Source organism: Protopterus annectens, chromosome 3.part1, assembly GCF_019279795.1.
Source record: "Protopterus annectens isolate FY-2018-M chromosome 3.part1, PAN1.0, whole genome shotgun sequence".
Taxonomy (NCBI): Eukaryota; Metazoa; Chordata; order Ceratodontiformes; family Protopteridae; genus Protopterus; species Protopterus annectens.
In genome coordinates, this window is record NC_056732.1 from 844124203 (window position 1) to 844137951 (window position 13749).

The window sequence follows — 13749 nt, forward strand, 5'->3', positions numbered from 1 at the left end:
GTGACTTTGATTTATTTTTCCTCTAAAGTACAGCAAGCCATATTCTGTACTAAAGTTCATATTTGAATAGCTGCAATGTTCTTCACAAACATAGATTTTTCTTCCCATTTTCTGGGTATTTTCATCTTACTTTCTGCAATTTATTTTTTTCTTTCTTTCCTGCTAGCATCCAGGCAGTATAACTGCTAACCAGTAACTGAATTTACTAAAATCTATGAATTGTTAAAAAGCCAGTTAAAGTTATCAGCTTTCACATTGAGAGAGCTCTAATTAACCTGCTTCTCTGTGTGCAACCATCTTGAAAGTTCCTTGTTTCTCACATTCTTGTCTCAAATGCCCTGCACCCACATATCTCCACCACATAGACTACCATGTGGTGTTTGAAGAGTCTGTGGTGACAGGGTTCCCTAAACCAGTCTGAAGGAAATGTTTAGGCTGATTGTGTACCAGACTATTTCGCCATGAGAGCTCCTCTTTATACAATGAAAAAGGCGACGGGCATCTCCAGTGACTAAGAATGCTGTCACTACCTATTCATAAGGTACCACTGTAAATTCCTTGTATGTAGTCTCACTACACAGACCATCAATATGCCAGAAGATATACACGATGGGATCTTGAGAAATCCCCTTGCTGCTGCTGTTTTTTTTTTCCAAGGAAATCTGGATAAAGTATGACAGAAAAAAAATTCTGTCTCCTGGAACAAATCTGTTGTTCTGCTGTCTAATAATGCCCCTAGGAACAACACTTTCCTTGAAGAGATCAGTTGTGACTTGGAAAGACTGAGAGACAGAACTAGTCTCTGAAAGTATGTCAGTATAAATTGCAAGACCTTCTGGAGATTTCTGTTAAGTTTACCTTTATCAGACAATTGTCCATCAAGGGATAAATACGCACATCCTTGGTTCTGCAAAAAGCAGTTAATGAAGTTGGGCACTTGTTGAAAATTCAAACAGACAAGGTACAGGGCAAAGAGGTGAACTGGAAGTGAAGATCATCTTCTTCAAATTTTAAATATCTTCATTTCACCTTTATAAAGGGAATTTCAAGGTAGGCATCTTTTAGGTCTAAAGTGACCATGAAGGCAAGAGGAAAGAGAAGAGGAAGAAGGCTTTGAAGCATTTTAAATTTTGATACTTACAGGAATTTGTTTAGGTCTGAAAACTTTAGAACATGACTCTAACTCCTAGCTATTTTTGTGCAAAAAATGTCTTAAGCAGAATACTGAATTTTCTTCCCTTTTGGCACCCTTTTTAAGCCTCTTTGGTTTAGAAGACTCTGAAACAAAGATAAGAAAAAAAATATCCTTGGAGAAGTACTTGTCTCTAACTCTGGAAGCATGCTGGCATGCTGGAACAATGACACTGAGTACTGCATGTAAAGTACAATGGATTGTGGCAAGATCTAAAGTTGGCAACAGCTGAGACCTTTTTATGCTATAACCACAGTCCTGATATCTGAGTGGACAAAGTTGGCTAAGACCAGTAAGAGAAGATACAGCTCTGGAAATTAGGTTGACCGCTGGACTCCTGCAGGGAGGAATCTCAGAAGTGAAGACTTCTAAATTCAACATCATGATGAACATCAACATTTCTCCTGCCATCAGTGTATGAGCTTATATCGGATATGCATCAACACCAGTACAGGTTTTCCAAGCACAGAAACATATGACTTTGGGGTGATAAGTAGAACTCTGATACAGAGATTATACAGACTGATAGCACAGTAGCACAAGCACTGCACATTCAGGTATCCCAGAAGAGAAAATGTACACCCTTGGTCTCCGATCAATAGCACTATGTCCTATAATCACTGCACATAGAAATCTTTCATAATTAACCATACAGCTATCTCCTACAGAGCAGTCCACATGTTATTCTTCATCATAAATCATTTTCAAGTCCTCCAGGAACTCACAGCTGATCCACAGGCAGGGTTTTATCTTCCAGTTCATTCACAAATTCTGTATGAAGCTGAATCTTAATGCTTGGCAATATTCATAAAAAACACAACAAAGTCTTTCCAGCAAACATTTAATTTCTGTGCAGCATACAACTTCCAAAAATAGTCTAAAGCGGAACAAACCTGAAAACGGAATAATTAAAAAAAAACAGCTTCTCTTCCTATGTGAATGAAAGCCTTCATTTTACGCAGCTTGGATCAATATCCCCAAAGCTCAATTCAGCAGTGTTCTCCAAACATACAACCAGTCAAGTGACCCTTCTAAAGCTTTGCTGTGATGCAGTCTCACAACATTATGTCAAGGTTTCACATTCACTGCTGGTTCTGAATTTTTGACAGATTCTGCTGCCAGTGTTTTCTGAAGCAAGATTTGCCTCTATAAAATCCTCAGCTTTCTCTAACTGTGCAGTCCACAAGCCATCAGGCCTCTTGCACCATTCACAACCTTCCAATAAATCTTGTGTCAAGCAAAATAGCAAACTGAGAACCCTGATTTCTCCTGAACTGCACAGGTAGTAGAAGCTGAAAATTCCACAGAGGCAAATCTTACTTCAGAAACAAAGTATCAGACACTAGCACTAATGCTAAATCCCTTTTAGGCACACCATGACCTCAGCGCTCTCAGATGCAGTTACTTTCCATGTATTTGCATCCAATTTTTTTCTGCTATTCAGTGTATTAGCATTAAATATTTAAAGTGAGGCAAAGTAGCTGAAGCACTTTATTATGATCCCTATTTAAAAACACAGCCAGTCATTAAAAAGGAAGGGCCCAGCTTCTTGCCAATTTTGACAGTAAACCCACTACACCTACATGCTCACAGCATGTTCTTAATGCACACTAAAGTAAGTGTGGTGAATGCATGGAGGCCAACTGTAACATGGCTTGCTTTGTAGATGCCTTGCTTCAATAATACATAGATTTTGAAAAAGCACTTTCTGAAGAAAGCCTACAGTGATGTTTTCAATGAAAATATCCTGAACCATGAAGCTAGAGACTGCCTATGTTTAATCTCCATTAAAGGAATCTACCAACATTATGAAAGCCTCCATTAGCTTGGAGACTATGGTACCACAGAGCAAATAACAAGGAGCAAGTGATGATGTTAACCCATAGTTTAAAGTCTATATATTTGATGCATACCTCTTAACTGTCCAGATTTTCACAGAATGCCCAAATTTTTGCCTCATTTTTGGTTTGCACCTCATAAAATCTGCTTTTTGGGCAAATCACTGAGGACTGAAGTTACTTAATGACATATAATTGAGTTTCAGACTTCATATCCTTCAGAAATGCATGCTAACACAAGTCCTGTTAGTCTAGCAACTTTATAAGTTTGTAACAGCAATATTTAACATCTGTCCCTATTTTTGGGCTTTTGTACCCCCACTATTTTTAGCTTTGTCCAGATTTCTTGATCTAAGAAGTTGGGAGATGAGATATGATATAATGGGCATATTCAAAATGAAATGGAAAGTGATTTGGGGTAGCAAAACCCTAAAACCTCTCATAACCTAGAAGGCCACCCACTATTTGCAAACAAGCATTCCATGAACATTAAAGATTCTGTTGAACATGAGAACGTCTGCATTCCTGCAAACCCTGGGGACCAGATAACTAGCACCTGCCCTTCTGACTCCTGTACCAATGCCTTCTCATCAGTGGATAGAGCAGTTTTACTTATCCAGCAACAGTAAGACCTACAAAGCATCTATGGGCAGTAACTGTCAATCCTGTAGAGAAGTATACCTTGAGCACTATACACAATTCTCACACTTCTGTGTGGAAGCTACTTAGGGGAATGCACAAGCACCGATATGCAATCAAGAAATATCTGTCAAACAATGCCTCATAGAAGCACAGCAATTTATGTTCTTCCTTCGACCACTTTTGTGTTTTCTATCCTCCAAGCAGCTCCTCTGAATCCCTTTTGGAGGGATTAAAATGTATACACAATAAAAAGGAATCATCATAGCAGATCAGTCTCAGTGCACTATCCTCATGCTAACAAAGCTGAACCGCAAAATATATTGAAGTTAATGTAACAGGATGTTTGATACAGCTAGTATTTCCATTGCCTTAGCCTTTATAGAGGATTAAATTATGTCTCTCTCTCTCTTTCAAGGTGAGTTTACTCCTTCTCCCCAATATGTTTCCTAGCATATCGTGATCAAAACTGGTCCATGTTATGTCCATTTTTCCTTATGTAAAGCAAGCTGCAGTATGGTCAGTATTCTCATTGTTCATTATGCGAGTTACTGGAGCTATCTGGGCTAGTGAGGAATGCTCCTCCTCTGAAAAAGGACTTTGCCCAGGCAGACTATCCTGGTAAACAAATGCAAAATACATAAATGTTACCTTAGTGGATCTGAAACTGACAGCTGATTGTTTATGTATCTTCTGGTTATTACTGTGTTACAATAGTCTCATTACTTGATGTTTCTGACATTACTTATTACAATGTATTCTCTGCTATTTTATCAGGTGACGTAACTGCACTGATTTGTAAGTGGTTAAAGTTGATCAGACCTACTTATCTATCAAGGCTACCTTAGCAGTTCAGTTGTGTATCATCCCAGCCAGAAAACATCTTGTGAGGGACCCTTTCTCTAGATATTATGGTGTGTCTGCGTTCCCATCATTGGTGCCCTGCTGGCAGGACTGGGGATACTGGTATAGTCATTATTTCTTTCTCATCTCAAGACACATGCAGCCTTCTGTCTCCTATTCAAGCAGGCCTCCTAGTTTACCTTCAGCATGGCAAAGCCACATTCCCTCATGAGCAGCCAGACCAGTTCAATCCTTCTCCACTTTATGGAAGAGGTTGCAAGTCGCAATTATTTCCAGTAGTGGTAGGTCTCCTATGTCTTGGGCATCACCCCAATCAGAGGATCCACAACCAATCTAGTGAAATTCTCCAAGGCGAAGAAACCAGTTATCTATTGGTCGGTTTGCCACAAGGACTTTGGTATACATGGTTTGCTGACTGAACGATTGGCTTACAAGGCTCATTTGCTTGACAAGTACAGCTCTTCTCTCCAACTAAGTAAATCAGTACTGGTTAATCATCTTCTCCCATGCAATGTGGCTGGTTATCTGTCAAAAATCTCTGTTAGTCAGCCAGTATCAGGCAAAAGCTCCCACACAGCCATGTGCTCATATGTCTGTACTTTTAAAATGTTGTTATTGTTCTCTTCTTGTTGGCTTCTTTTGTCATGAAAATGCTGTTAAAATTTTAGTTCATTGCTTTTATCGAAGTCTGTACTATGAAGTAAAGAAGATGAAAGGGCACTCAAATGCTCATCATTCATACAATTCTGCAATAAAAGACAGCCAAACTGGCCATACTGATGCATTCATGGTTTTTGTTTGTTATCTCTACTGTTTTTTCTCAAGCATAATGGCACTACAGTTGTACCTATCTTCTTGATGAACATAAGGCTGTTGATGACAATAACAGCATGACCTTAACTTAGGCAGATGAAACACAGCAGCTGCAAAGGAATGATTTGGCTACTGTGGTTTAAACCAGTACAATTTTCTTCTGAGAAAAGTGCTAATTGCAATGCTTCATTCAATTGTCTGCATCAATTACATTTCCATTTCCTATAGGCAGCCAACTGATAACTGAGAAAAAGGCATAAGAATCTGAAAAATTAACAGTCTCCAGGCTGGAAAATGGATTGAGTTGAAAAGATGGACTGTGCAAGCAAGAACTGAATACATCAATATTAGTTCTCCCCTTTGGAAAGCAAAGGAGCAGAAGGCAGTACTTAGCTGAGAACTGCCTGAGGACAGTAATAGGTGGAAAACAATTGTACTGTGTAGAGAGTCTGACACATGGAATGAGACAGCTCATTATTTCAGAATAGTACTCCAGCAACTCAGACCAAACAGTTCCAAATCCAAAATCACTAGTTCCTCAATAACCTATATAATCACACAAACCAAAATCCATTATAAAAAAAAAAAAAAAAGAAGTACAGAAGCACACATGCACCATTTAATGCAAATTTACAGTTCTCTAAAAGCCATAACAGAAAAGGACATTCATGGTACACTGGGTAAAATATATTAAAGTAATATACTAAAGTACTACTACTTTAAAGTCCAGAACCCATCTGAATCAATACCTTTCATGAGATCCCCCAGCTCCGTGATATTGAGAGATGAAGCCCGGACTACAAACCAGATGATCTGAGACAGATTCTGGGAAAATGAAGAAGTCAAGCACTGGAGTTGTTGGAATAAACAGCCAAAATTAACCTGCCCATTCTAGGAAGGAGGTGGTCAAGCCTGTTACAATTCACCCGCTGGTATAAGAGGTATATGGCATGCATCAGTATGACCTCTGGATGTGTGCTAGTCTTTGCCACTCTGTGCTTGCTTGGCAACCTTCATAGGGTGTTGGTGGGATTCTGCATATCCACAGGTATCCACAGCTGCTCAGGAGAGATTTGGCCAAAAAACAGAAAATACACATCATGACTGTGACTGCCTTGATGATGGCCACTCCACAAACATCCCTCACTCTAATGTAGGGAATGAATGACCGTTATTGGTGGCAGTTAGGTCACTAGGCACAAGGGAATGGGAAAAAACATACAAAAAATATCCATCATGAGAACATATACTAAGGTATATTTGCAATATGTAATTCCTTTTATGTATACAGCCAACCCCAGAAAATAGAAAAGGTGACTTCGCTGTTAGCAAAGTTACAGCAAGGGACATAACCACTGTTTCAAAGCCTGGACATGAAAAAAAAACAAAGAACAAAGTGAAACTACTGTTACCCCTAGGTGAGTTCGACACAAGAAAGGTTAACTTTTCTCATGACACAAATACAAAGAAGAAGATGGTAGATGTTAGTGATAAAAAAATATTATAATACATACAAAAAAGGCAGATACCTTCTAATCTGTGTAACTAGCAGTAAGAGACATGCAGAATGCCAAAAAAAAAACCTTCTAGCACTGTATATGATCTGGGAGACTGTGAAGAGTAAGCATATCAATACTGATTCAGCTAATGCTACCTAATATGCACAGTCATTTGCAGGTTCGAAGCACGCCTGTAACTCTAATATTGTAGCAGACAGATTTCTATAAATGTTGTGTCCCAAAGATGACGTGTCCATTACTGTAGTAGGAAAACATAATGCTGGACCTTCTGTTTGTGACACAATTACCAAGTTAATGTTGCTGAAAGATCAGTTCACCCTTTAAAATGATTAAAAAATATATAAAAGTAAAATTTACAGCAATTAAAGTTAATGAAGAAATGCAGCATAAGCTGCTCGTGTTTGGGAACTAATGGGTCCACTGAGCATTCTCAGGATTATTTAGTCATCAATGATAATGAATTGACATTGCCAGCGGTGCTAATGTACCAATGCTCCATACTGCCACAGAAGTAACAGCCTTTCCTTCCAAAATCAGAACATTCACTTCACTTGTTCAGGAATTAAACTGAATTGCTAAATTGTTACATTAATTTTTGCCAGAGTCTAATAGCAGAGACTGTACTTAGTGAAGACTAAATCAAGTAATTAGATTATGCATGGCCTTCTGTTCAAAATACACATTTGTAATCAAAGCTCTGGCTACAATGGGATTGCAAAGTTCCAACAGCTCATTTACATCTTTTTGTGGCAGTTTTTATTCTGGCAGAAGCCACATACAATACACACTTCTTGAAACAGCATAAGAAGAGACAAATGTCTCAAAATGTGTAAGATCAACAGATGGTTAAAATGCAGCTGACTAATAATGCACAAAACACCAAAATTCACACGTGTGAATTTTCTTTCAGCTCAAAGCACAGCAATACTGCTATTTTGTATGTCACAGAAATATTCTTTTTGCATCAAGCCTGAGGAGGTACACTGCAGAACATGCTTTCTCATTCTCACTTTTCTGTTTCCAGTTCTTTTAACTTTTACCTGGTAAACTAAGATCAGAAGATCTAGAAAACTAGTGCTTTATACATATAACACTGCTATTACTCTTAAGAGATTAATTTCTTTTATGGAAAAGAATGTAAGCTAATATAATGCTACTGATGTGCAGCAACAGGCTGTTCCTTCTAATAAGCACTGGTATATTAATATTAATATATTTTTTTTAATTCTGGATTACCTAGAACAATTAAATTTCACAGGCCCATATTTAGTTGAGTGAATTTCCCTAACCACTAGTCTTTGTTTCCTATTGCCCGTACCTATCACTCTCCTACTCCAAGTCCCTTCAGTTTCCTACACGGGTGTGATTCTTAAGGTTTCAAAAAGTCAAGTCACATCAACTAAGGCTGCTTTGTAAAAATCTACTGTAACCCAGTCATAAAATAATTTCTGGAACTACATGAGTGCACACAACGATGTAAGCATGCAACAGTGCAACACAGTAGCACTTGGAAAAAAAAGCTGTTGCCACCATATATGCTGGAAGTGTGCGAGGATTAAGATACCAATTAAGAAACCAAGGAAAAGACACCTGCCTTCTAGGTGGGATGGATATGTAGAATCCCTTTCAAAAACAGTTATGTAGGAATTCGTTCAAAGAAGGGGATCCATGGGCAAACATGTTGAAATGTCTGAAAGATGAACCTTGTAGAGGAATAAGAACAGCCAGAGGATAATAACTCAAACAAATATTGCAGAACCAGAGAAATGTTAGCCTTAAAAATGGGTCTTGGTTCTCAATGTGACACTAACTAGAAAATCTTTTCAATTTGTTAATATATGACTTCCTAGTAGCAGGTTTATTTGCCTCATTTCATACCTGCAGCATGTTCTCAGAAAACAGTTGTCTAAAGGGTATTAAAATTTGATCATCCAGGCAGACAGATGAAGCTGGTTTAAGTTGCAGCGTATCATACAACCCCTGTCAGTAGGCTCAGTCTGTGAGGAAACTAGCAGCAATTGCCCTTGGCCATTTCCAAAAGAAGGAAGAGGCACTGTTACCTGGGCCAGAAGGAAGTCACCACAGTGATCTTTGGAGAGTCCTTCTGACTGAGTCTTTAGAAAGGCCATGATCAGTGGAAAGGCATACATAAGCATTTCTGTCAAAGTAAATGAGAACACATCTGTTCTCCAGGCCTACTTGTAAGGAGTCCTGAAGCAGAATTTTGCCAGTTGTTTGTTGTGAATGGAAGTGAACAGATCTATTTGAAGTGTTCCCCACATCTGGAGCAAATCCTAGGATACCCCCTCCACAGACAGATCAAATTCTTTTAGATCCCCTGCTTCAATTTCTGACAGTCTGCACTAGTTCTGCTCAGTTTGTCTGCCACCACATTTTACTCTGATAGTGTTAAAAAAATGTGTAGAGTGATACTGTGCTGAACTGCTTATAATATAGACTACCAAGGTTAATATGCACAGAAATCTGGAACCGCCCATGTTTTGTTTATGCATTACATCACTGTACTGGGGACCACAAATGGCTGGAAGAGTTGAGTGCATTTATTACTACTAACATCTTTTTGATGTTTGTGTGTTTTAGTCCATCTTTTTTTTTTGTTCCAAAGACTTTGCATCTTTACCATCAAAGGTGCACCACCCCCAACAAAGTCTAAGGAATGTTTGTCACAGACTGTATCGGAATGGGAGACCTGGATTCAGGTAAAACTGCTCTCTCCACCGAAGTTGTTCCCCTTTTACAAATCCCAAAACTGGGATTTGAAAAGTCAAGCGGTGTTGTTGTTGGGGCCATACAGATTTTAGGTATTTATTTTTTGGTAGTTAAAATACGTAAGCTACATACACGTATATTGTTGACAGATAAAACAGTACTATAAACAAAAAGGAGAATGTTAAAAAAGTAGAATAAGTTGTATGTTTTGGTTGAGTAAATATAAGGTTTTGTACGCAGAGTAGCAGAAACTTAAAAGGTTACATAAGAATTTCAGGGAGCAGAGTATAAAAGAAGCTTTAGAGGTTGCATAGGATGAAGTAGTTAATGGTAAGTTTTAGTAAGTTAGTTTGACTGTACTATAAAGGTAGGTAATAATCAGGCAGGGTGAGTACAACTGCAGGACCAGTGTTTTTTAAAGTGGTCTTTGGTTGCTAGCTTAAATTGTTTGGGGTGAGTCAGGGTCCTTATTTCTAGTGGGAGTTTGTTCCATGCAATAGAGGGATGGTAGCTATATAAGTTACACCCTGTGTTGGATTTCGGTTTATGGAATTTTAGTAGGTCTTGGGTTGAGCTTCAGAGAAGTCTGGTAGGGGAGTAGTGAGAGATGAGAGAAGACAGACTTGGGCAGAAATCAGGCTGATATAGGTTAAAGTGTATGATTTGGAGTTGAGATTGTAAGAAAGGTGAGGTAGTTCGGGCCAGTTCAGGTATTTTAGGGAGAGACACTGGTAAGATTTATATGTTTGGTGAGCTGCAAATCTAGCTATTTTGTGATAGGGTGATTCAAATTTGGTACGTAGGGAGGAGTTTAGATTTGTGAATACTTGGGAACGGTAAGTTAAGTATGGTAGAAGGTAGGCATGAGTAAGAGAAATCCTAGCTTCAGTAGTTAGGAATTTGTTGTTTCTGTACACTCATTTTTTTGATACAATTGTTAATGTGAAGATCGAATTTTAGTTGGTCATTAATGGTAATGCAAAGGAGTTTTGTGCTAGTTTCGAAATCTATAGGAGTACTGTCTAGGGATCTTATGGAGAAGGAAAGTTTAATGTGGTTTGAAGATTTAGGTAGAAAGAGTAGTAATTTTGTTTTCTTAGGGTTGAGGATGAGCTGATTACTAGTGAGCTACGTGTCTACTGAGCTGAAATTATCTGGGTATTTGTTAGGAGTTCTAAGGGGGAATTAGCAATAGTTATGACTGTAGAGTCATCTGCGTATTGCACAATGTTAGACTGAAGACAAGAGGAGTACAGTGAGTCGGTGAAGCTATTAAAGAGTAGAAGTCCAAGAATGGAACCTTTTGGAACACCAGTTCTTACTGAGAGAGGGATAGACAGTGCTGAGTCCCATCGTACTGACTGCAGCCTATCAGAGAGATAGCTAGAGAACCATGCAACTGTATCAGGGGAGAAGTTTAGGTCTACAAGTTTACTAAGTAGCAGAGTGTGTGAGACAGTGTCAAAAGCCTTAGAAAGGTCAAGGAACAGACAGGATATGAGTTTGTGATCATCTTTAGCAAGGGCTAAGGTGCTGAGAAATGACAGTAGAGCTGTGGTTGTACTATGCTTGGGACGGAAGCCATGCTGTGTTGGAGTGAGAAGTTTTTCTTGTAAGAGATAATGCATAACTTGTTTGTGTATACATTTCTCAAGGATTTTGGAGAGAGGGGAGAGGATAGCGATAGTTTTGAAATTAGATATTTCTCTGGAGTTACCTCCTTTATGAATAGGAAGATCATAAAACTGTTTCCAGATAGAAGGAACTTTAGCCTCAGAGATGGAACAATTGACTAGTACAGATACAGGCATAGCAGGGGAGTGTGCAGCAATCTGGAGAAAGTAAGAAGGAATATTGTCTGCTAATACAGTGCATGGTTTGAGCTTTCAGAGTAGAGTTCTGATATAGTCAGTGGAGACACATTTGAGAGAGAAGGAGTTTACTGAGATAGTGGTTAAGGGGTGTATAGGGAGGCTTTGAAGTGTTATTGTTTGAGAGGTTGGGGTTAAACAGTTTGGAAATGGATTCGATAAAGCAGGTGTTGAAGGTATTGGCAATTTCTTCAGGTGACTTGTCAGGACATGGGTTTGGTGAAGTTGGGTAAACTGGATGTAGTATTTGGTTTATAGCATTCCAGAATTATTTTGGATCAGATTTTAATGTTTTTGGGAGATTATAATAGAAGTCTGTTGAGGAAGAATTAACGGGTTGCCAGGGTGTGCATGCAAATGTGTATGTGTTGGTGTGTGTGTGTGTGTGTGTGTGTGTGTGTGTGTGTGTGTGTGTGTGTGTGTGTGTGTGTGTGTCTGTGCGTGTGTGTCTGTGCGTGTGTGTGTGTGTCTGTGCGTGTGTGTGGGGGTATATTTTGTATTTGTTCTTTCTAACTTGTTGGACTGTCCCTGTTATCACTGAATCTTTCTCATGTTGAGTCTGGTTAGAGGAATCATGATGCTATGAATTCTAAAATCCTGAGAAATTCCCTTGCTGAAGTATTTGAATGGAAAAACTCAGGACTAGGTTGAGATACATATCTACTTTTTTCCTGTGGGAGAAAAGCTCTTTGAATGGATGCATCCAGTAGACACCCTAGAAATACTATTCTGTAGGATGGAATATGACAGTATGTTTTGAATGTTCTCCTGAAAACTAAGTCTAATAAACTCTATTACACAACTGAGGAATTCCTGATACTTGGGAAAAGAGACTGCAAAGATAAGCAAGTTATCTAAATAAAGAAAAAGTGCATACTTTGTAATTAGCTATCACTGCAGCCAGACACTTTGTGAATACCCTTGGAGCACTAGATAATCCTAAGTGTAATGCAAACACAGAAAACCTTAACAAAAAGTTTGAAGTCTTCGGTTACTGAAATGTGATAAGCATCATTTATATCTAGAATTACCAAAAAGTGAAAGAGGGAATACAAGGTAATAGGTTGTGAAGGGGCAGCATATTGTAACTTTGTAACTTTCAAAAACTGTTTGAGAAAGGAAAATGTAGGACTGGTCTCCATGAAGCTTCATTCTTTGGTACAAGAAACACCCTTAATAAAAACTTTTCACTTCAAGGAGAGAGAGAGAGAGAGACAGGTTCTATTACCTATTGAGCCAGCAGCTGCTGAATGGCAGACGAAAATACAGAAGTTTGATCCAGTAGATGAGGAGTCCCCTGAAAAGAAGGTAGGGACTCCCACAAACACCTGTCTCCTGATGGATAACTCTGAACCAATCTGTCCGAGATTATCTATTGCCAGAGAGAAATGGAGAACTCCCTGACCTGCTCAAGCTTTCAAAGGACCCAGTACGCGGAAGGTGTGGACCCTGGCTGGTTGTTACATCCTTGGCAGTATAATAACCCATACAGCTTAGGCTATTGCAGCAGGGATATAATGATGAACATATACTTGTTACAATACACAAACATTCAACAACTCGACACTTCCTTCAAAGATCATTTGGAAACTGACATGTACTGACAGACAAGTGATTTGGTTAGTATTTACACTTCCATACAACACAGACATGGTTTGGAAGCATTCAACAATTTTTAATTAGTGGCTCTCTTTCAAACAATGTAATTCAGCTATTTAATTTGTGTTTAATTCAAAATTAGTTTATTTCTGATGTGGCACACTATCAACAAGTGAAGGATACTTTGCCATGGATGTCCTGTTTGCCCCTTCATATGCAAATGGCTTACTGGTATGTTCAAACTGGAAACTTTGTATTGTCACAACTTTTTCAAGTAGACTGTCAATTATTATAGGTTCATAGGTAGGTACTAGGCTATCGGCCCTGGGGCCTATACAAGCCCAGCCAAAAAGGTACCCTGGCTTTTGCCACCCAAGAAAATTATTTTCCTGTGCCACTGTCGAGCAGAGCCACAGAGGTAATCCCCGGGGTGAATTTCCTATTTCCCATCCAATCATCAAGATTTTTCTTGAAGAGTGCTAATGAGGAGCTTTGTTTGATATAGATAGGTAGTTTATTCCAGAGTATGGGAAGTCTCTGGGACAGGAATCTATCCCTCTGGCATGTTCTGTTTATTGTGGTGACAAAGTTTAGGTCCCTAGAGTGTGTAGCTCGGAGGGATTTGGATTTCTTTAAGTGGAGCATGTCCAACAGCTCTCGGTTTGACATAGCTTTGTATGTTA

General features: G+C 38.9%; 1 protein-coding gene across 1 annotated transcript in view; it reads right to left on the bottom strand.

Moving 5' to 3' along the window:
* Positions 1-13749, bottom strand: part of ZNF407 (zinc finger protein 407) — a 3063484-nt gene that overhangs the window by 2405122 nt on the left and 644613 nt on the right. The window lies entirely within an intron of this gene.